This window comes from Podarcis filfolensis (genome assembly GCF_964270895.1).
Source record: "Podarcis filfolensis genome assembly, chromosome: Z".
Classification (NCBI taxonomy): Eukaryota; Metazoa; Chordata; class Lepidosauria; order Squamata; family Lacertidae; genus Podarcis; species Podarcis filfolensis.
The window spans coordinates 16,151,032-16,174,385 of NC_139617.1; the positions used below are offsets into that span (position 1 = coordinate 16,151,032).

Below are 23,354 nucleotides of genomic sequence, written 5' to 3' on the forward strand. Positions count from 1 at the left end.
GAGTGTCAGGGAGCCCGTGGGTTGCAAACAGCCTGCGTAGTACCCGGATGGCTGCGGACATAGAAGTGGACGGTACCAGTGTGACTTCCAGCCATTTGGTGTAGGAGTCCACCACTATGAAGAATGTTTTCCCCTGAAAGGGGCCAGTGAAGTCCACATGCAGGCGTGACCATGGTGCTCGGGCGGACTCCCAGGACTGGACTGGGGCCCTTGGGGGATCTGGGCGGGATTCTTGGCAGGCCTGGCAGTGTTTGACCCAGGCCTCTATCTCTCCGTCGATCCCCGGCCACCACACATAACTCCTGGCAAGGGCCTTCATTCTTACTACCCCTGGGTGTGTCTCGTGTAGGGCTGTGAGGACCCTTTTGCGGAGGGGCTGGGGAACAACGACCCTGCTTCCCCATAACAGGCACCCCTTGTGGGCCGACAGTTCATGTTTGCGGGTTGTGTAGCCGGCGAATTCTGGCCCGGGGCTGCTGCTGGGCCATCCCCTCCACACCCAGTCCAGGACCCGGGAGATGACCCTATCTTTCTTGGAATGGTGTGCAACTTCTTGTGCCTGAATGGGGCGCTTGGGAAGCAGCTCCAGGCTCATAACCTTTTGTGCAGGTGCTGGGTCGGGGCCTGTTTCCGGTAGTGGTAGCCTGCTGAGGGTGTCCGCATGGCCCATCGCCTTCCCAGGGCGGTGAATCAGTGCATACTGGTAGCTGGCAAGGAAAATTGACCACCTGAGGACGCGAGGAGACAGCACTTGGGGGGTCTGCTTTTCGGGGGCAAACAAGCCAAGCAACGGCTTGTGGTCAGTCACCACGGTGAAGGGCCGCCCGTACAAGAAATCATGGAATTTTTTTACTCCCTTCACGATTGCCAGACCCTCCTTGTCGATTTGCGAGTAGTTCCGCTCGGTTGCGTTGAGTGTCTGGGAAAAGTATGCCACCGGTACCTCTCTTCCATCTGGGAGTTGGTGTCCCAGGACAGCGCCAATGCCATAGGGTGAGGCGTCGCATGCTAGCACCACCGGCAGCCTCTCTTCGAAGTGTGCCAAGACCGAGTTTGAGACAAGCAAGTCCTTGACTGCCTGGAATGCGGCCTCCTGGCGCTGGCCCCACACCCAAGGGGCCCGCTTGTCCAGGAGTCTATGTAGGGGCTCCGCTACCGCCGCCTTGTGGGGAAGGAAGGAATGGTAAAAGTTCAATAGTCCCAAGAAGGCCTGAAGTTCAGTCTTGTTCTTGGGCGCTGGGGCATCACAAATGGCCCGTACCTTGTCCCCAGTCGGGTGGACCCCTTCTGCGTCCACCACAAATCCCAGAAAGTCCACCTGAGGCACTCCTAGTAGACATTTTTCCCACTTCACCTTGAGACCCGCCGTCTGGAAATGGTGCAGAACGGTGTGGAGGCGGTCCTCAAACTCCTCGGGTGTGGACCCGGCAATCAACACATCATCGAAGAAGGGGGTGACACCAGGAATCCCTTTAAGTAGAGAGTCCATTAGATTCTGGAATATGCCTGGTGCCACGCTGACACCGAATTGCAGCTGCTTTACCCTGAACGTTCCTCTGTGCGTCACAATCGTCTGTGCCTCTGCTGTGGCCTCCTCTACTGGCAGCTGTTGATATGCTTGGGCCAAGTCCAGCTTGCCAAAAATTTTCGGCCCAGCCAGGGTGGCAAGGACATGGCTGACCACTGGCACTGGGTATGCATGGGCAGTGAGGGCCTTGTTTATGGTACATTTGTAGTCTGCGCAGATGCGGACCGAACCATTAGGCTTGACAGGTGTGACGACTGGGGTTTCCCAGGGGGCATTAGGCACCGGCTCCAGCACTCCTTGCTGCACGAGTCGGTCCAATTCCTCGTCTATACGGGGTTTCAGGGCGAACGGGACCCGGCGGGCCTTGAGCCTGAACGGTCGTACTGCGGGGTCAAGCTGTAGAGCAATGGGGGGGCCGTATACTGTCCCAATTTCCCATCGAAAACCCCCGGAAATTCCTTGCATATGGCGTCCACGTCCACTTGTAAGCTCGTGTGGTTCACCCCGGTGACGGCTAGCCCCAGTGGTCCAAACCATGCCAATCCCAGTAAGCTAATGTAGGGGCCCTTGACCACAAGCAAGTCCAGTTGCCGCGTCCGCCCTCGGTATTGCACCCTGAAGGTCCCCACCCCCATTGTGGGGACCTTATGTTTCTGGAAGTCTCGGGGGGTGAATGGGGCCGGCCTGAGCTTGGGACCCCCAGTAGGACACAGTTTCCTTAAGGTCCTTGCCGAGATTATGGATAGAGTTGAACCCATGTCAAGCTCCATGTGGCATCGGGCCCCCTCTATCTGTACCTCTACATAAATTTTCTCTACGTTGGGGTGGGGCAACTGGTATACCTGGAAGTCCGTGAGCTCCGTCGAGTTGCCTTGGTGCGTTGGGCCCCGCGACCTGGGGCTCTTGGATTGGTCATCTGATGCCTGGCGTCGGGTGGGTTGAGCCCGACACATCCGGGCGATGTGTCCCAATTTTCTGCACTGCCTGCACTCTGCGTTGCGGAAACGGCAGGTCCTCCTCTCGTGACTTTCTCCACAGCTTGCGCAGTTCCCCCCTTCTCTTCGAGGCAGCTGTGGTATGTGGGCTGCTTGAGTGCGCCGCTGTACTCGGTGCACCTCCTCCCGGTTGGATCCTGAGTCGTCGGTGAGGTCTTCGTGGTGGACCCTCCGTTGGGACGGCTGGCTCGGCCGTGCCTCATGCGTCGACCTCTCGGCAGCTTCCATTGCCACGGCCTCCTCCAGAGCGACCTGGAACGTTAGGTTCTTCTTAGCGTAGAGGCGTCGTTGCAGCTTCTCATCCTTCAGGCCACCGACGAGGGGGTCCCGAAGCATGTTCTCCAATTCTGAGAAGTTGCAGAACCTGGCGGCTTGGCCGAGAGAGGTCACAAACCCAGTTATGGTTTCCCCAGGGGCTTGCCGCTTTGCGTAGAAGGCATTTCGACGAGCCACCACTGAGGGCTGTGGCGAAAAGTGCCCCTTCAGCTGTTCCATTACTGTTTTATATGGAACAGTAGCAACGTCTTCAGGTGCAAGGAGAGCCCGGGCGATTTCAAACGTCTCCTCTCCGCAGACGCTGAAGAATATTGCCCTCTTCTTGGCGTCTTCTTCCTCGGTGACCCCTTTGGTTTCTAGGAGGAAGGTGAAACGGGAGGCGTACGCTTCCCAGTCTCCAGATGCTGGGTTGAACGGCGAGAAGCTGCTGTCGGTTGCCATTCTGAGTTCCTTGTGTCCCGGAGCTGAAGCCTGGATACACGTTGCGAGGCAGCGGTGCGGCAGGTGGCGGTGCTGCGGTGCTGTGTGTGGCAGTCAGCTCAGTGGGATCCCATCCTCGTCACCAGTGAAATATACTCAGAGTCGCAAAGTGATTTCATGCTCTTTATTCAGCTCATAGTGGTGAGGAGGAATGAATGAAAGTCCCCTCAAAGCATCTGCTTTATATACATTATTTACACAATGGGCTGCACATGATTGGCTAATTCTGGAATTCTACTGTAAGCCAATCAGGTTGTGGATTCACTTCTATCTGGAGCATGATTGGGTGGTTCCTGCCAACCAATCATACTGCTGCATTGTTCTAGGACCAATCAGACTGCTGCATTCTGAATCCTATTGTTCTAGGACCAATCAGACTGCTTCCTTTTGGATCCTATTGGTCTAGGACCAATCAGACTGCTGCAGTTTGGATCCTATTCAACTCAGTACATAACACCCATGTAGTGTTTTCATCGCAGCATTCACACATTTAACATTTCCTGATGAAAGCCACCGAATGTGATGAAATATATAATTCCTCTCCCCCCCCCCCCGCAAAAGCCATTTGTGAAAGGATTATGGAAATAGTCATTTTTTCCCACTTAGAGCAAACAGTTTCTATAATTTTTCACTGTGTTTTTCGTCCAAAAAAAAGGAGAGGAGGAGGACCATTTCTATAGAGTGTGACAAAAGGATTACTGGGCTGGCTTCCATTGCATTACAAGGCTTGCACCACCTGCTCCCAGCTTCTGAGGTCTGCCCTTCTCTTTAAGCCTAGCTAAAGGGAGGGATTCTCCAGAAGGGTGCAGCTTCATTGTGTTCTGTCAGCACCAACCAACAAGGAAAGCAATTGGTACCAACAAGGAAAGCAATTATTATGCTACATTTTCCTTCTGGGGAGTGTGCTTGGACTGATTAGGGTGGAGGATAAGCACATGGAAAACCTTACATAATAATGAAAGGTCCACATTTATGTTCCAGGTGAAATGCAGCTTGCATACGACTCAGCTACCCCCTGTGACAAACTGGTTTAAAAGAGCATAATATCAGCCATGCTGCATCAAACCCTAGCTCCATCTAGTCTATTTGGCTGGAGAGGCCAACCTTTCTAAATAAAGGAGATTGAAGGTACGGATCTGGAAGGCACTGCCTCTGAAGATGAACCCCATTGGATCATACCAAAGACCCACCACTGTTCCCACAGTGGCCAACCCAATGCTATGAGAAGCCAGCAAGCAGGACCTTAGTTCAACAGTGCTCTCCCCACTTGTGATCCCCTGCAATTGGCATTCACAGACAATACTGCCTCTAGCAGTGGAGGAAGAACATAGCCATCATGGCCAGCAGCCAATGATAGCCCCATCCACCACAAATGTACTTAGTTCTCTTTCGAAGTCATCCAAGTAGGTGGCCATCCCTAGATCTTATGAGAGTGAATTGGATTTATTGTCATGACTGACTTCCATCTTGCAAAAAGGCATTCTATTTTATTGCTCTTCTAACCCCCCCCCCCACTTCTACCTAACAAGGGCAGCTAATTCCTTTTTGAAGAGTTGGCGAACTATGCTGGAATTTGCAAAGTTTGCATTTTCCTCCTCTGGGTGAACCATTGCCAACACAGTCCTAGGCATGTTTAGTCTGAAGTAAGTTCCATATATCCAAAGGAATTTAATCCCAGGTTGAAAATATATAGGATTGCAGCCTGAATGTGTTTAATGATGCAGGGCTCATTGGAGTACTTCTGTTCGAGACAGTGCCTCCATCATGCATCATCCATCTAATGTTATCATGCCAGCAACCTTGTGATGTATGTTAGACTATGGATATGCATTATATCTGAGCAGGGATTGGAACCCAGCTCTCTCAGATCTAAGTCCATTCACTATCCATTACACTAGTGTTCTTCAAACTTGGGTCCCTAGATGCCATTGGATAACAAATCACGCCATCCCTTGCTAGCTTTGCCAATGGTCAGGGCTTATGGGAGTGGTAGTCCAACACTACCTGGCAGCTCAAGGCTGAAGTCAGCTCTTGCACAGAAGAAAGGCACAGGAGTTGAAAGAAATCAGCAGCCAAGTAGTACACTCACTGCATATACAGGGGGAGTATTTCCACTCTGTGTTTGTCTCTGTACTAAGTGCTGAGCTATATATAAAGCTACCATTCTGGCAAACAACAAAATTTAAAACAACCTAAATGAACTGATCATCAATAGTAATTAGGCCACACTTCTATTTGCAATTAATCTATTAATATGCTGTAAACAAATATGTGCTGAGAAAAACAGAAGTGGTGGAGTTCATTTCTAAAAACTGAGTAGGCTACAGGCATATTTCACGCTTTGTTGTAATGGTATCCAATATGCCAGGTGGCCCACTTCTTCTTTGCTGGAAAAATGCCATCATGAGTGGGAGGTGCAGGTCATATCAAAGCATCCTAGGACAGGAATCCAGTTAAGCTGGTGTGAAATAGCAACAGCAAAGACGGAACCCAGTTGGATAGCTTTACGAAAGATCAGAAGAACTGCAAGAGATAGGGCTACATTGCCATAGTGTTATAGGGGACTGGTAGCATGCATATGGGGCTACAGCATTGGGGCATATAAAAGGAAACATGAAATACTTTGGAGAGGAGAATAAAATGGGCAATATGGGGGTTCCTTAGATCAAGGTGCTTATATACATTTTCTTAATTTTCTGTCACAACTTTTGTTAGGGTGGAAAAGCATTGGGCAGGATCCCTCAGCCAATGCAGGAGGGGCTGGGTCTTCTTAAGAGGTCTTGAGCATGTTGCACTATGACAGTGACTCCAGTTTAGGGAGCTGGGCCACCACACACTCAGGTTGATGTCAGGGCCCACAGGAGCAGCCAATGCTATGGTTGGCCTAAATGATGGACAACTCCAACCCAACAGGAGGGCTGGGTGATACCATTGGTCAGCCAGCATACTCCTGCCATGTCCCACCAAACTAGGGTATTGCAGTAGTTAAGGTGTGGGGAACCATTGCCCCCCCCAGACATCATGGAACTACAACTTCTACCAGCCCCATAAGGTATAGCCAATGGCCAGGGATGATGGGAGTTGGAGTTCAGAAGCATCTGCAAGTCCACAGGCTCCCCTATCCTGCTGTTGTCAACAAAATTTCATCCCACATTGGGACTTTGTGTTATTGATTCTGAATAGCATGCCAGATGCACTTGGGCTAGAAAGGGGATTCTTCTTCCTTGTCCTATTGATTAAATTCTTTCAGCAAAGCTACAAGTGGCAGTAGATATGGCATACATTGCTTCACCACCTTACTAAAGAGAACAAATGGTTGTGAAATGACTGAAGCACATCTCCTTTCCTTTCCTCCCCCACCCTCCTTTTAAGCCCTTGTTAACAGACCAGCATAAAAGTTGTAATGAGAGCATGTCCTATCCCAGAGAGCGCAGACCACGCTAAATAGGGGAAATTAGTCTGGCTGTGCAATTATGCTCCTGTTGCAGTTTTGGGTGCTTTATCATGGTAGGAATACTGTACAGAACTAAAAATATGAAATTAACATTGAACTGTGCAGGCTGGCCTGGAGGAAACACATAAAGCTGCCTTATACTGAGTCAAGGCTATTGGTCTGTCTAGCCCATAATTGTCTGTACTGACTGGCAGTAACTATCCTGGCTTTCAGGAAGGGTATTATTCCCGTTCTTCCTGGAGATGCCAGGGATTGAGCCTGGGGCAGTCTGCATGCAAAACAGATCCTCTACCATTGAGCCATGGCTTCATCCCCCCCAAACTGAAGACAGTTAAATCACCTTACCCAATGCCCTGCTGGCTATTGACTGGTAGGGAAGAAGCGAGAGCACACTTTTTCTGTTTTCACACTTACTCCTGTGTTCCTCTGACACTTAAAACATTGGGAAGCAATTGGTTTGGACCATTTGTGGTCAAGAACAGCACTTCTCTGTCCCACCGATAACTTGCCTTTTTTATTTTCAGCCTTTTCCCTGGGGCAACAAAGCCTAACAAATCTAGATTCAGGGATATTAGCCTATAAGGGGGCTTTGCAATTTTCTCATATACATTTGGAAATACAAAACTAAAAACAGAAACTTGTGGGCATCGCCACAAAATGGCTGCCATGGAGCTAACCCTAGTCACATACTGGCTGCCACAAAGGCTTGGCTACTTCCAGTGCTCCTTCTATTCCAACAGTTCCAGGGATTCTTCATCAGATATCAGAGGGTCACTCAAGGACACCCTTAACATTAGATTCAGCGGTCCTGCATGCCCCTCAAAGTCCTTGCTCTGTGCGTTGCCATCTGAGGCTCCACATCTGGTGTCAGGTCAGGGCTAGGAATGACATCACTGGAAGGTGAAGTCCAGTCATTGGGGCTGTACCATGTCATATTCCTTGTGACAAACAGGGTAGACTCACCGAAGGCAGGAAATAGAATTTAGTTTCCCATACTGTTCCTTTCCCTCTGCAGATGCTAATTAATGTGGCCCATTCAACTCACTTCTCTCTGTCTCTTTATTCCTGGATCCAGTTCCAAATCATAGTTTGGAATGACACTTGAAATTGATCCTCTGCCTCTTGCATTTACTAGTTTGTTTCCTTCATTAGTTTGGTTTTCACTTGGAGCACAGTGTGAATATAATGCAGGGTGAACTAGGGCAACACTGTAAGAAGTATTTGAGACAGGCAGAGCCATGCATAGAATGTGATTGCTGCCCAGAAAGATAAAGGAGAGAGCCTTATGGGGACAACTGTTGTGGCTCCAACTCCTCATTAAAATCTCATTACTAAAATATAAAAATATGGGGAACAACCCTGAAAATGGCTTAAATATGAAGCTGCTAATGGAAACATCTGAACTATTAAGAACTGGAAATAGTAAAACAGATACAAACAACAGAAAGTGCATAAAATTGATGCGAGAGACTGAAATAGATTGTGCAGAGCAACGTGATAAATATTTGAAAAGGAAAGAATTACAGGCCACTTCCATCCCCAGCTGGAGCCTCTGACAGTACATCAACAGTATTAGAGACGTTCATTTTTAAGGTGTGTGGATTTCCTAATTGGTGCCACAGTGCATCAGCAGTGGGACTGGAAATGGTCCTTCCAAGGGGGCTTGAGGAGACCCTGATTTCCATTATTAACATGTGATAGGTTGGAAGGATCTGTCAGTTTGGGGACTCTCAGTGACTCATTTCTCCAATCTTAAATTCAAGTCATTTGCATTTTACAGCAGTTTGTCATTATTATTATTATTATTATTATTATTATTATTATTATTATATTTCCTCATGAAAATTCATCAGAAATTTTATTGCAAATTTCTCCTAATCAATATATAATATATAAATTAATATAATATAAATTTATATAATATATAAATTTCTCCTAATCAATATATAAAGATATGCAATTTTTACTACTGTACACATTTTTGCAAGCAATGTCCCCTTCATTTACAATGAATTAGGAGAAATTCACACTAATACTGCATGCTGATTATTATTATTATTATTATTATTATTATTATTATTATTATTATTATAAAATACAAACTGATATGTAAATTTGGAAAATTGACTTTAAGATTGGAAAAAACAAGACACTAAGACAAACCAAAATTGACATATCTGCCCATCACAAAGTTTCCTATGATCTGGCCATGAATGTATGGCACAATTGTTGAATTGTTGTTGTTGTATGGCACAATTCTAAATCAGGTGGGTGGGGAGTATTGAAGCGGCAGGTCAGCCACCCCTTACAAATTCCTGCTGACTCATACCATCCAGGACATAAAGTGAAGAGAAGACAGGTGGAGGCAAACTTACTTTTTCCCTTTTGGGTTTTTTTTTTTTAATGAGCACTCACACTTTACACCGTGGCTGCCCTTTGCAGGATCGTGCGTGGTGCTTCGGACCCCAGGGAACTTACCGGTTGTGTGGGCTGGCCTGCCTCTCAGGGTTATTCTTTGCCTCGGCTTAGCCTCAGCTAAGTCAAATTACACTGCTGGGAGGTGAAGCCAGTCACATAAATAAGGGGTGGAGCTGGCAGAAGCCAGGCAGTCCGCTCAGGAGCTTCACCCACCCAACCCTCCCTTTGTTTAATGTTTCTTGTTTGCACGTTAACCTTTTTTCTTTCTGTTTAGTGGGCGCTGCTACGGTCTTTGGACTGGTTGCTGTTGAAGGACCGGGAAGAAATTTTCCTGCATTGGCAGGTTATGTCTTCTCTGTAGCAATTCGTCACAACTTTGCCGGTTTAAGGCCTTTGGGTGGAATCCTTTAGTGTTTTCTTCCCTAAATGGGGTGTGTGTGTGAAGTGGTGACTCACCCCCCTCCAGTGGCAGCGATTCCAGGGTCCCCTCTTAAAGGGGTTGTAAATGGGTGTCACTGGCCATACACTGAAAGGTTGTCAGTGAACTACCCTGCGTGCGGGGATATGGGGTGGGCTGCCTGCTTACACGTGTGTCTTGCAGGGCACCCCCATATCCTATTGACCCTGAGGAGCCCCAGCCAAGGTCTTCCTACATTTGAAAGTTTAATAAAGTTTTTGGCCAAATTTTAAATCCATAACCCGTCGTCATGAGTCATTATTCCTTTCTGGTGGTCCCTGGGGGCTGGGGCGGTTGCCATCTGGTCAGGCAATCCTATTGCTTCCAATGGGATTGTTTACCTCAGCTCCAGACTGGCATAGAGGGGAAACTGATCCTGAGACCTCTTTTGACGAAGAGTCTTCGAGTAGTTCACAGGTTGCCTCCACCCACCCCTGTCATGCTCTTGGAATGGTCTGTACCTGGGCCTAGCAATAAACATAGTGCAAAAATGTAGCAGCAGGAGACCTCTGGCTGTAGAGCTACCCAAAGAAATATTTGTTGGTAGGGAGTCACCTCCAATTTATTCTAACCACCTCCAGCCAGCTGATCTAGGGGCTAGGATTTCTCTGCTCAGTGGTGTTTTAAAAGGAGTTAGCAATTAATAGATCTGCCTCCATGGATCTTGTTAACAGCCTGGGACCAGCTTTGTTGAAGGATTGACTGGCCCCGTGCATGCCTACTCAATCGTTTAGACCTGTGGCACTTTTACAAGTGCTATTTAATGTTCATTGTGCATCAGTGAAGAGTTGATCTTTCGGTGTGGCAGGATTTATGCTTTGGAAGTTTCCATTTATTAACACGAGGCTGTCACCCTTACTATACTGTTTTAGAATCTGCTAAAAAGCATATAGAAATAATAATAACCAGAAAGCCCATCCAGGTGTCTTCTTTAGTTATGCATACTTGTTTTTCATATTTGCTGTATAGTAGAGAATTCCTAATTGCTTGATAATTGTTTCAATTAAAGGGGCAACCATATCTAGGCTAGTATTATTTCCTAGTTGATCTGCTGTGGCCCAGAGATGCTCCAGCAAAGTGGCAATGGAACATCTGAAGTTCCAAGAAAATAGTGTGCAGGTTATTTAATGTACAATAGACCTTTGTGGAAAATGAAAGTTAAATCATACTGAAGGAAGATACTGGAGCATTCCAAATAATTTCCCAAGTATGTGCACAGGAAATGGCAGGTGAATTTATTGTTGCAATGCATCCCTAATTATTATTGTATAATTATAAGATTATTGCTTAATTTTAGAAGGGGCATGGTTGGGTGGCAGCAGCTGTGACTATCACGAAGGAACCTTGCACTTCTGGATATACCACTGCACTACTGAGCAAGAGGCTCAGGGACACAGAGTAGGGCTGCTAAAGGTCTAGAAAGGAGTCTGGTAGTCTAGAGAAGAGATGTAGCCTGGGGAGAATCCCAAGGGCTTGATAGAAAGCCCTAGCAAATCCTTGATGAGGCTTGCAGCCTCAGATAGCACATTGTTTGATAACTCATTCAGGATCTTAAAGTAGATACCTGTGTTGTTGCATTATACAGATCATGATCCATTTCTTGAGTTCACTGGGCAATGTGAAACATCAATATATATTCTGAGGATAGCTTGTGCACTGATCAGTTATCCCGAGGCCAGCCTAATTATATATTGATCAAAACTGTGATGTTGTATCCACCAGGTAAAACCTGAAAGCTTTTAACTGTACATTTCTTTGATTTCCATACTTCATTTGAACTTAGAATTTGGGGATTTGTACATCTGTGAACCCACATCAGTCAAAATTTGTGAAAAGGTTTTTGATTTAATAGCACGTATACATGCACCAGCAAATCCTGGAATTTCCCCAGCTTTGTGGAATATCCAGCAAAGGAGTTAAAAGAAGCAGAACATCATTTTTTGATGTTAGTCTTGTGCTCATCTAAGATGAATTTTCCCCTGCGTGATGTAGTTTAGGAATAGGAAGGCAGGCCAGCTGAAGGAGGCAAGGATGGGAACACATACTTGCATGCAAAATGTTTAATCATTGGCATTTCCAGTTTAAACAGGTCATTGACAGAAAGGCTGGAAAGACTTCTGCCTGTATTCTTGGAGATCCACTACCAGTCAACAGGGGCAATGCCATGTTAGATGGCCCAATGGTCTGATTCATTATGGTAGTTTTGTTAATGCCAAAGGTCTGGCTTGTTGTAAGGCAGACTCAGATGACTCGTCTGGTCTTAGAAATGTGTAGGTAGAGCAATATGAACATGGCATGCTTTTGAGTCTGTCTAGAAGTCGATGGTTCTGAACTTTCAGAGGAAGACTGAGAACCTGGGATTGATGTGCATAGTGATTTTGTTTTTAAGGGAAGTATTTCCTTTTATCTTTAAAAAATGATGATGATGATGATCAGTGCTCTCCCACCACCGCTAAAGGGTGTTGGTACTCACCACGAAGTTGTTACAGTAAGTGCCAGACTTTTAAGCTTTGGTTAAAAATAACAAACAAAGTGGGGTGCTGGTACTGATTACCCTTGAGTAGCCCCAGAAAAAAAGAAAGGATGATAAAGATAGTGATCTGGCACACATTACACATTACATTACTGACAACCATATGTCAGGAGTGCTCTGATGGTGTTTCCTGCTTGGCAGGGGGTTGGACTCGATGGCCCTTGTGGTCTCTTCCAACTCTATGATTCTATGATTCTACTTTCTTACCTTCTGTATTTTACAGGAAAGCTCAGTCAAGGATGGCATGGGGGCTTCAGAAAGCACAGGCACCCAGAAAGTCTGCAGACCACTGGAGAGATGATTTGTAGAATGAAAAACAAGACACTCACAAACATCTGCCAGCCACTTCAAAAGTAAGCTTAGTGCAACAAAACCCTTCATCCCGCCCATGAATGTCACTTTGATAATTTTCTCTTGAAGCTTTGTTTCACATTATCCCCCTGACAAGATTTTATTGAATACATGCAAAACACACACACATAAAAACCTGCAAAACTGCCGCCCAAGAGTATATACCACAGAGGCGGATTTAAGGCAGCATGACCGATTCCCCTGCCAAAAGGAGCCTTCCTGCCTCCTTCCGAAAGACTAGGAAGTGCTGGGGTCTCTTCAGCAGAGATGGAGCATAGCCAGGATGGAAAATAGTTGGAGGGAAACGAGTAAGGTTTTTTTGGCACAGCCCTCTACACCAGGGGTGGGGAGATGGGTGCTGCCAGAGGACTAGATCCTTATCTCTTCTCCCTCTGCCCCCTTGGACAAATCCCACCTACCTGCCAATCACCTGATGTCACAATGACATCAGGTAAAATGGCACAAGAACTCTGCATGGTGCTTTGAAATCCTAGCAGTCATCTTATTGTTGGGGGGTCTCTTGCAAACTCCTGTAATGATTTTATGTGTTTCTCCCCCTAATTGTAATTGTTTTATTAGGGTGTGTTTTTTGTTTTTTTTACAATTGTATATTATGTTGTTGTGGCACACCCTGGGACCTTACAGTGAAGAGTATAAATAAATTTACAGATAAATAAATAAAAATCAAATCGTGCATAAATAAATACCATAGCATTCATACATACACTTTTTCCATGCTGTAGTGTAGTACAGCCATCTCATATGCTCCTATCTTGTTGTACTTTAAAAAAAAAAATAGAAAAAACCTCTCATGTTAATATGCTGAAAGAGACAGGGTCCACTTAGCCTGCAAAGCTTTGCATATTTTCCTCCATGCCGGCAAGATTTATTGGCACACTATGGCTTGCTGCCTCAGGCAGAAATGTGTGTGTGTTGGGCAGGGGTGGGGTGGGCATTGAGAGCGTGGAGGAAGGAACAGCCAAACAGAATCTGCCTAGAATAAACACTTTCATTTCTTGCGGACAAAAATGCTTTTGGCTGAAGATGTCCACATTAAATCTGGATTGGACTGTCTAAAGACCTCTTTTCATTCACTTCAACTTGTCTGGCTGGGAAACAAAGCCAAGATATCTCACTGCAAATTACGCAAAATGTATCCTGCTTCAATCACTTCCAACCTTTTAACTTAATGTGAAAAAATGCAAAAGAATTTAGATGGAAGGCAATTGATTCTGGGTTGCAAATGATATTTCCTTCCTACTGCAAACTGTCGTTTATATCATGCCTAATATCACTTCATGTCCAGAAGGGAAATGTTTTTTCTTTTTTTTTCTTTTTAAAGCACCTTGGATGATTGCTCTCTATTATTATATATTTTTTAATCCAAAAGCTAGAGAAAACCTGTTTCATACCAGATGCTACTGCAGTGGCTGGAGGTTGTCCAATGCAGAAGCAACCTTGAACGTAGCCCACGTAGTCAAGTGCATCTCTATATAAATTCCAAACACCTTCCCTATCTAATTACTCTATTACGTTTCGAGTAATTACAATGCTCTGTATTTTCTTTTGAGTGGGAGAGAAAATTGAATATGCCTTTTTAGAGTAAATAAAGAACGGAAGCTGAAAACAGCAGCCTCACTGGAGAGAAGGGGAGGGGGGAAAAATGCTTGAACAACAAACAGCTTGTGGCTTCTCTTTTTTGCCTGCAAATGCATGGCAGCAGCAGCAGCAGCAATGTTTTAAGGATGTTTAACCCTTTCACACATACAATTTAAATCTCCCTTCCCTGACTCCTACCTTCTGTTTGCTCCACTGTGATAAATACATTCTCTTACAGAATGTCGGTAATAGACTTTTTTGATGACTCTGCTCTAGTAGAATTTAAATAATCAAAAGTTATGCACTCAAATTGACCCTTATGTTTTATATTTGGGGCCCTTCTATCTGAGGTGAGACGCCTGATGGCCAGAAAAGGTGTATTTTCCACTGTGGTGCTGTCAGGGATTCCAAGGGTCATTTAGTTCAACCCCGTGCAATGCAGAAATCTCAACTAAAGCATGACAGATGGCCAAACTCTGCTTAAAAACCTCTAATGAAGGAGAGTAGAATCCACAAGCTCCCGAGGGGGTCTGTTCCACTGTCAAATAGCACTTACTGTCAGAAAGTTCTTCCTGATGTTTAGCTGGAATCTCCTTTCTTGTAACTTGAATCCATTGGTTTGAGTCCTATCCTCCAGAGAAGGAGAAAACAAGCTTGCTCCATCTTCCATGTGGCAGCCCCTTAGATATTTGAAGATGGCTATCATATCTCTTCTCAGCCACCTCTTTTCCAGGCTAAACATACCCAGTTCCTTCAATTAAGTGAAGTAATCCACTTCACCATCTAAAGAGGGAGACAGCCAAAAAAATCAGAAAACTGCACCACTAATTTAAAGAAACTGACGCCCAATGAGGTTATACAAAGCCTTTTACTGAGTCACTCCATTGGTTCATCTAGCTCAATGCTGTTTGCACAGACTGTCAGCTACTCTCCAGGGTTTCAGACTGGGATCTTTGTGAGCTTTACCTTCTTCAGCTGCTCTATAATGATTTGGTCCAGCAGAATGGATGCAGCAGAATGAGGTGGTAGGGTGAACTGTTTCAGTACAAGTTGCAGATGGGAGATGCCAATTTTGAATGCTCTTTTGCATAAAATTCCTTGCAAACATCAAGTAGAAATATCCCAGCATAGCTCACACCTTGCTAGCTTTCTGCTTGCAGAAAAGTTGCTTTGTTTTAATGCAAGGATGTATTTGTTTTAATGCAGGCATAGGCAAACTTGGCTCTCCAGATGTTTTTGGGACTACAATTCCCATCATCCCTGACCATTGGTCCTGTTAGCTAGGGATGATGGGAGTTGTAGGCCAAAAACATCTGGAGGGCCGAGTTTGCCTATGCCTGTTTTAATGCAAGGATGCATTTGTTTTAATGCAAGGATGTATTCAAAAGGGGCCTTGAAATGACTGCTTGCTCCTGCATGATTCTGTCCACCCACTAAGATGATTGTGAAAAGCTCTGCTCCATGTCTCACCAGTGTCTACGGTTAAATTTGTGGGCAAGGCCTTACTTGTGCTGGGTGCTAAGTTATGGAACTCCCTCCTTTGGTAGGTTCATCTAGCTCATTCCCTTTTGACTTTTAGAAATATTGTGAAGACTGTTCTCTTTAGCAAGTCTGTAATATTGATTGACCCACAATATCAGAGTGTTATATTGATGCTGCCTATCTTTTCGTTTCAACAAGTAAGATTATTATTGTTGTTATTAGAATAAATTTGTATACCGCTCTTCATCCGTAGAACTCAGGGCAGTTCATGTCATAAAATTGCAAAATAGCTTAATAGCATATTAATCGCATAATAGCATATTGCAATGTATTTTTACACCAAAACAACCATTCTACTGTTCAGGATTCTGGCCATACTCTGCTCCCACATGGCATTCTATCCCTCCATGAGATTCATCACCTGAGTTTTCTATGCGAATTATTTGGCTGTTCTGCTTATTTTGTATTGTATGTTTTTAAATAACTGTTTTGTATGCCTCTTTGATGATGTTTTCTTGCCAAAAAAGCTGCATATGAATGATTAGGTAGACAGACAGATCAATCAATCTGCAGACTAGGAAATGTAACTAGGTCAGGGATCAAACTCCTGTAAGAAAGAGTATGTTTATTTATTGGGATATTGCACATACTCTAAGGTAGGTAACAATTGTTTGTGGAAACTACACATGAAACAATGCTCACCATTGTAATGATGCTACATAGTCCAGTACCTCTCCTCTCCCTTCTGCAGGGAGCAGTTGCAAAGCAGTGAGATGGTAGCAAAAGTTTTACCTGCTATGCAGTTGTTCCGGTTGCTGCTGTTCACCTGACATGTGGGGTTGCACAAAGCAGGCATGCCTGCCTGGAAATTTATCCTCCCATCTGGTGTCAAGGCCAGCTGCTGCAATTTGTTGGTGGGTGGGCCCAGGGTCTCAAATAAAATAGGATGCACAAAATAGCTCTCTGAGCCAGTTTTTGAGTACCTGAAACACCCTCCTCTCCTCCCCTCCCATTAAGTAGCAGGCAAAACAAGAGTAGCATCTCTAGCTCATGAAGGTTGGAACAGGGGGAGGTTTTCTGGTTCTCCTCTCCTGTGTTGCCCGGGTGCTCTGTATAAATAAGTGCCGAGGTACAAAACCCTGAAGGATCAGGGGAGTTGTAATTCTCCCTAGGGGTCTTGCAATTTTTGTGTCTCTTACCGTTGTGGGACCCTAACCAAAGCTGCTAGCTGCTTTCTGCCAAAGCCTGTACTGAAGCAAAGATCTGCAATAAAAGCTCCCTTCCCTGCCCACCACAAGTGTGTAAGATGACTCATCCTGAAGCCACCGTTAGTACACCATGCATTCATACCCATTTTGTTGTGTGCCTATGACCTTGTGCTTAACTGCATAAAAATGTTTTTTTGTTTTATTGTTACCATTTTACCAGGCAATGAAAAGATGAAAAGTAGGCTTAATACTACTGAAAGCAAGGTCACACATCACACAGGGAGAAAATGGATCAGGTGGTTTATGTATTTGAAATTCTGCACTGGTTAAATGCATAAAATGATAAATCATGGAGACAAGCATTGGATTTGTGCTGTAGAATACAAGGCAGTGTTGGGAATCTGCCCCAGTTTGCTTATTCCAAATAGGAATGGACAAACCTGTCACTTTCAGTTTTCTCTCAGTTTCTCTTTTTTTACTATCTAACTTTGAGAATATTTTTTTAAAGGCCTCATGAAGTTTAGCACACATTTCTCCTAAAACAGACATTTTTGTATGCAATTTGGCTCAATGCACACATTTCTGCAGTTAATTCTCTCTATAACAGTGAAGTTTAGTACACTGTTGCCACTAATATACACATTTTATGCATGTATTTGCCCAATATACACATTTTGTGTGCATTTTTTTAAAAAATCAAGTAATTATTAAATTTGACAGAGGTTTTAATAATACCATTTTATATTTAAATTGTTTTCTGTAGCTAAAAAACCCAATGTACTGCAGGCTTTATTTACAGCATCAGGATTAGATGAATCATGTATCTAAGTCATTTCATAGGATCAGAGCTTTATAGGTCAGGACTGTTTCCGTCTTCAGAGGCAAGAAATGGCAAACAGAATGAAGCATAAATGTTCTGCTATGTGTTTGGGGTGCCAGATTCCCCAAAAGTTCAGGACCCTGAAAGTGTTAGAAACTAATCAAGTTTCCTTAACTCTTGATCCAGCAAGGGTTACAATATAAGCCAGGGGGATCTCCTCATGAGGTAATCACCTAGGAAATGAGCCATTAAGAGTGAGAACAAAGGGAAAAGTGATGGGCCCTTAAAAAAGCAAAAGACAGTGGACTGTGTTTTAGATGCCAAATAGAGGTGGGGTCCTTCCTTTAGCTCTGAGTTAGTTAGAAGATAAAGCCACAGTTTGGAGCAGAGTTTTAGAATTGGCTGCGATGTGACCCAGAGGAAAAAAAGCTGGAGAGAGGATCAGAGCATGATGGTTGATTTCTGTTTGAATCGATGGCTGCAGTTATGGAAGAGACAATACCCTTTTGGGGTGCTAATGTTGTGAACCCCTCCATCATAGGCTCAGGAGATATATAAAAAGGCAAAGGTAAAGGCAAAGGACCACTGAGAGTTAAGTCCAGTTGCAGACGACTCTGGGGTTGCGGCGCTCATCTCGCTTTACAGGCCGAGGGAGCAGGCATTTGTCCCCAGACAGTTTTTCCGGGTCATGTGGCCAGCATGACTAAGCCGCTTCTGGCGCAACCGAACACCGAAACCAGAGCAGCGCATGGAAACGCCGTTTACCTTCCCGCCGGAGTGGTACCTATTTATCTGCTTGCACTTTTTTGGTGTGCTTTCGAACTGCTAGGTTGGCAGGAGCTGGGACCATGCAATGGGAGCTCACCCTGTCGCAGGGATTCGAACCACCGACCTTCTGATTGGCAAGCCCAAGAGGCTCAGTGGTTTAGACCAGAGTGCCACTTGCGTCCCCTCAGGAGATATATATGTGTGTGTGTGTGTAAATAAGCCATATAGAATTTTTATATATTAGTAAATAAGCCATATATTCTAAAGAAAACCACAGTCTCCACTCTGCCTTATTTCCAAAAGGAAACCCAAACCCTACGTGAGTGCCTGGAACCCTGGAATCTCACATTTCTTGCAGATTGAGGTGGTGTGCAAAAGTCCCTTATTTTATCTTCAGGGCTGAGTGAAAGCCAGGTATGGTGAGAGATTTGTTAACATTTTTTGAAGCATCAAATTCCTTTAGGTTTTTTTTTTTTTTAAAGACATTTCACTAAGAGAAGGAAGCAAATAATGTACCCGCAGACAATAGAGACAATGCTTCTTGAAGGCTGCTTAATCTGTCCTAATCCACATTGCTCACTCTTATGGGCTGTCATCATGTCATCTTGCACATTATATGGTCCCTGATTGACTGGGACTGCCCATATAACTATTCTCAGGAAGGGGAAGTCTCTTATGGGCTTTTTGTTCTTTCCCTTTTTAAAATGTGGTGCTAAAGCATCTGTTGGTTAGAGAAACAATGACAGTGAACATGCAGCAAAAAAGGTAAAGATTTTCATAATTTAGTCCCCCCGCCTTGAAAATATTTTATGCCCCCTACTATTTTCATCCCCCAAATCAAAATGAACAAGCTGTCATATTTGGTATTTCCATAGCTGATCCGTTTCACATAGAGTTATCCACACAATGGAATCCGCAATATTGGAGGAAAAAGAAAAACAGTGCTGATGTCTCTCTGCTAATTTGAGCTTAAGGTAGAAGCTCTTTGCTGAATATTTAGCAGCCTGTTAAACCCATTGATCTCCTTGATATAGTCTCTTGGATTCCACAGTAGGGTTTGTAATTAACAATGTAGATGAGTAGCTATAGGCAAGATCTTTGTGTGTTGATATGTTCGCTTTTCCTCTCATTTTCAGGGAGCTAATCAGGTTTGCATCCTTTTTCATTGCCAAGACCTTTACTGCCATCTATAAAAGTTTTTAAATATCTCAAGCACAACAGCAAGTTTGCTCAGTTGTTCATGGGCTCGGCTCATTCACACTTTAATTGTTAAATGAAGGCAGACATTGCTGAAAGAGACAGACGCTCCAGCACATGAGTGTTATCTCTTCTGCTTTTTTGAAGATAGTGAGAAATTAAAATACTGTTAAATATATATATATTAAATGCAAATGGGAGCAAATAGAGAGCCCGACCAAGAGTGTGTGGCATAATGAGATGTTTCTAAAGGTTTTGCATAGGAGTAAAAATTCAGTTTGTAAAGTGTCTCTCTTCCCCTCCCGAAAATAAATATAAAAGAAAACACCAAGCTTTAGACAACATGGGAAGCAACAGTATGGTCATTATGGTTAACTATGAAAAGCACAGTGCCAAAACATCACAGGCCTGTGAAGATGCAAGGAGGGATTTGAAAGGCATCTAGTTATCAGTCAAATGGAGCTTTAGATGAAGACTCCAGCAGAGAACAAATGAAGTGTTTGGAAGGTAGCATTGGCCTAATCTTGTAGCACACATTTCAGACTTAGATGTGTTGTACAAGCCGATCGGCATATCTGCAAATGACATCATATTTAACTAAATGGTAGGGGTGGGGGCAGATTTCAGTCTATATGTGAAGTTCATGCCAAATAGTACCACAAAAACAGGAAAAGTGTTTCCCTGTAATTTGTTTGTTTAATTTGGATTACTTGGTGCAGGACAGCATATGGATGTTCTCAAACACGGTTAATGAAGGGGATATTTGCATTCAAATTCCCATGGAATTTCATCACTGGATGAACTTGGGCAATGAGGAACACAATCCTATGCATATGTGCATAGAAGTAGTTCTTCATGGGACTTCTTCCCAGGAAACTGCATATGATTGTAAGCCTCAATACAGTATAGTGGTGGGGAATCTGTGGCCCTCCAGATACTTTGGGGCTACATCTTCCATTGGGGCTGACCTTTGCCAATGCTTACTGGGGCTGATGGGAGTTGGAACCCAACGTTATTTAGAGGGCTGCAAGTTCCTCACCAATCTATATTAACAGTCTCAGAGTTGTGGATACAATGTGTTAATTTCACTGGTACTCCATGGATGGAGCTTAAAATGTGTTAAATGCTATACTGCATGAACCAAAACTTTTTCTCCATGGACCAATTTAAAATTCTTGAGGGTCTTGGTGCACCACTTAATTATTTTTCTGCCTGTTGCAACGTACTGTGCTAGATGCAGTATGCTTTTTAATTGAATCAAGATTTAACTTCTTAATTCTAGCCCCCTATTAACTTCCCTGCTCATCACTCCTTTCAAGTGCCTCATCTTCCCGTCAGTCTGTTCTGCTCACCTGCCAAGTGGGCTGTTCTAAGAATGAAGGTGCTGTGGCTGCATCTGTCATCATTTTTCACAGACATGCCACAGACCACCTGGGAAAAAAATCACAGAGTGGTCTGCACTGCTTGGGAACCACTGCTTGGGAACCCCTGTCACAAACTATTCACATCTACCTCAGGCCTGTCTGTATACTTAGTAGACATAAGTGGCAAAAAGACGGTATAATATCAACATTAAAGGAAATGTCTTAACAAGCTGAAACACATGCCATTTCCAGGCAGGGAACAGAAGCCAGGAAGGCAACTGTGTTGTGGGAGGACAGTGATCTCTACAATAACAGGCCATATGTGCATTATAGCAAATGCACTTTTTTTTCTTAGCACATCACAGCATAATGGACAGTGAATAGGTCAGGAAGCTTTTAAGGATGGGATGTACAGCACAGTTATATCCATTAATAGCCAGATGAATGCCGAAAATTGCTGGTTAATTAATCTGCATTTTGTTTAAATGTTTCCCTTTTCAATTTTCACTTGGTGTGAAAGTTCCCCATTAAGGTTTTACCGAAATGTTAATACCTCCTACTGTGTAAATCTGTTTTAAACTGTCCTTGATGATTCTAATGTGAGACGGCTGAGTGTATCTTCAAGCAATTCATTGTGAGGACAGCTGTACTGAGTGAACCTAACTTACTTTTAAATTCTCCTTTTATTGATTCAGCTTTTAATTAACATTTGACTTTTTACCAGGTTTTTTTTTTAAAAAAAAGAAGACAACCAGGAGGAGATCTTAAATAATTACTGTTAAAAGTCCATATTTTCAAATCTTCTATAATCTGCTGATGATCACGTATAAAAAATAAATCCATATAGATTTTTACTCTCCTCTTTTATGTTTCTCTCAGTAAATAATGTGTTTGATGGTTGGTAAATATCTTTAGGCACACTTTCTCCCACTCTTTTTACAATGAAAAGGTTGATGATCACATCCCCCTTTTTTATATTTGATGCCAGAATACATGTACGGAAAGTATGATAGAAATCTTTCATTGCAGGGCTCACTGCTGATGGTCCTTCTTAGGGTAAGGGTTATCATTTTTGTCCATGAACTGCAACAGCACACACTCACATGCACACACGCACAGCAACTGGACTCTCCCATACATGCACACACAGTTGAAAAAAGGTGTTGCACTTTAATAAGCAATCCAAACTCTACAAAGCCAGGGTAAATTATGCTCTTGTAATTTACACTATTCCAAACTCCATTCAGCAACAGGGCTACAGCCGGCTGAGGCAACCCATGCTTGGCAGAGGGAAAACAAGACACTACACTTTTTGGCAGCATCACTTCTGTTGTGTTGCCAAGTCACACAACTGAACTGAACAGAATTTGGAATAGGGGTAAGTCTCCCCCTTGCCCCATCCTGTCCCTGCCACTTCTCCTGAACGCTGCTCGAGACTTATTCTGGCCTTTACTTAGGTGGCTTTGGCTCAGCCACCTGAGCCCTGGCTGAGACAGGATGAAGGACTTAATGCCAGTCCACGTCTGGCTGAACTGGAATGAAGGTCTTCAGCCAGTGTATTCCCTGATGAGCCCAGATTCAGCTGCAGATCTGCCTATTCCAAGCTCTACTCATTCTGGCGTATCTTGGGCTTGGATTGTTCCCTAAGCAGCTACAATGGAACGCTTCATTTCAAACCTAACTGCAGTGTGGGAGGACATTTTAAAGTGTGTGGGGTCCTAGGCTGGGGAGTAAAGGGCAATCCTTCCTCCCCAAATACAACCCACCCCCCTTGGAAGCAACACTCCTCCATTTTAATTAATATTGAAATAAGTATTTTGTTTATTGTGCCTAATGGAAGGCTTATTGTCATGAGACAAAGGTTCTTGAGAGCAGAAGCAGGCAAGGCCTAGGCAGTGCAGCCTACGAGGCCTACACAAATCTTTCAAGCCTTTTAGCAGTAAAATGCTGTGTCACTGTGACTCGTGACTCATCCTGGGTTCCCTATAGATGTAACCAGCCATCTCTGTGGGCCTCAGTGTAGAGTGTGTGTGTGTCTTAGCCAGTATGCTGTGTTGCTGCTGACAGAGCGGCTGCAGGACTCCAGTTAATCAGCGACTCATATCTGTGCCTCTGAGAAGAGTCAGCTAGCTGTTCTGAGCACTCTGTGTATGCTCTTTGACTATGCTGTTTCTGAGCAAGTTTATTTTCTTCAGTAAAGTTTCATTCTCTTTATGAAGAAGACTCTGCGTTGATTAATTTACCGCTGTGCGACACTTATTTCAACCCAATTTCACAGTGGAGGGCTTGTTTGAAGGGGAGCTTGCACATGGTGGTGTTGGTAGTTGGCGCTGCCCTTCCCTTCTCCCCCAAATTGTCCTCATACTGCAACAAAAAATAACATATATATTCCAATCTCTGAGCAGTGTGAGATTCCAGGAGCCT

General features: G+C 44.2%; 1 long non-coding RNA gene across 1 annotated transcript; it reads left to right on the top strand.

The window, feature by feature from the left end:
- Positions 1 to 21,783: 21,783 nt before the first annotated feature.
- On the top strand, positions 21,784 to 23,151 carry LOC310754389. Its single transcript, XR_014543791.1, has 2 exons — positions 21,784 to 22,312; positions 22,998 to 23,151. It is a non-coding gene; the product is annotated as an uncharacterized lncRNA (long non-coding RNA).
- Positions 23,152 to 23,354: the final 203 nt, after the last annotated feature.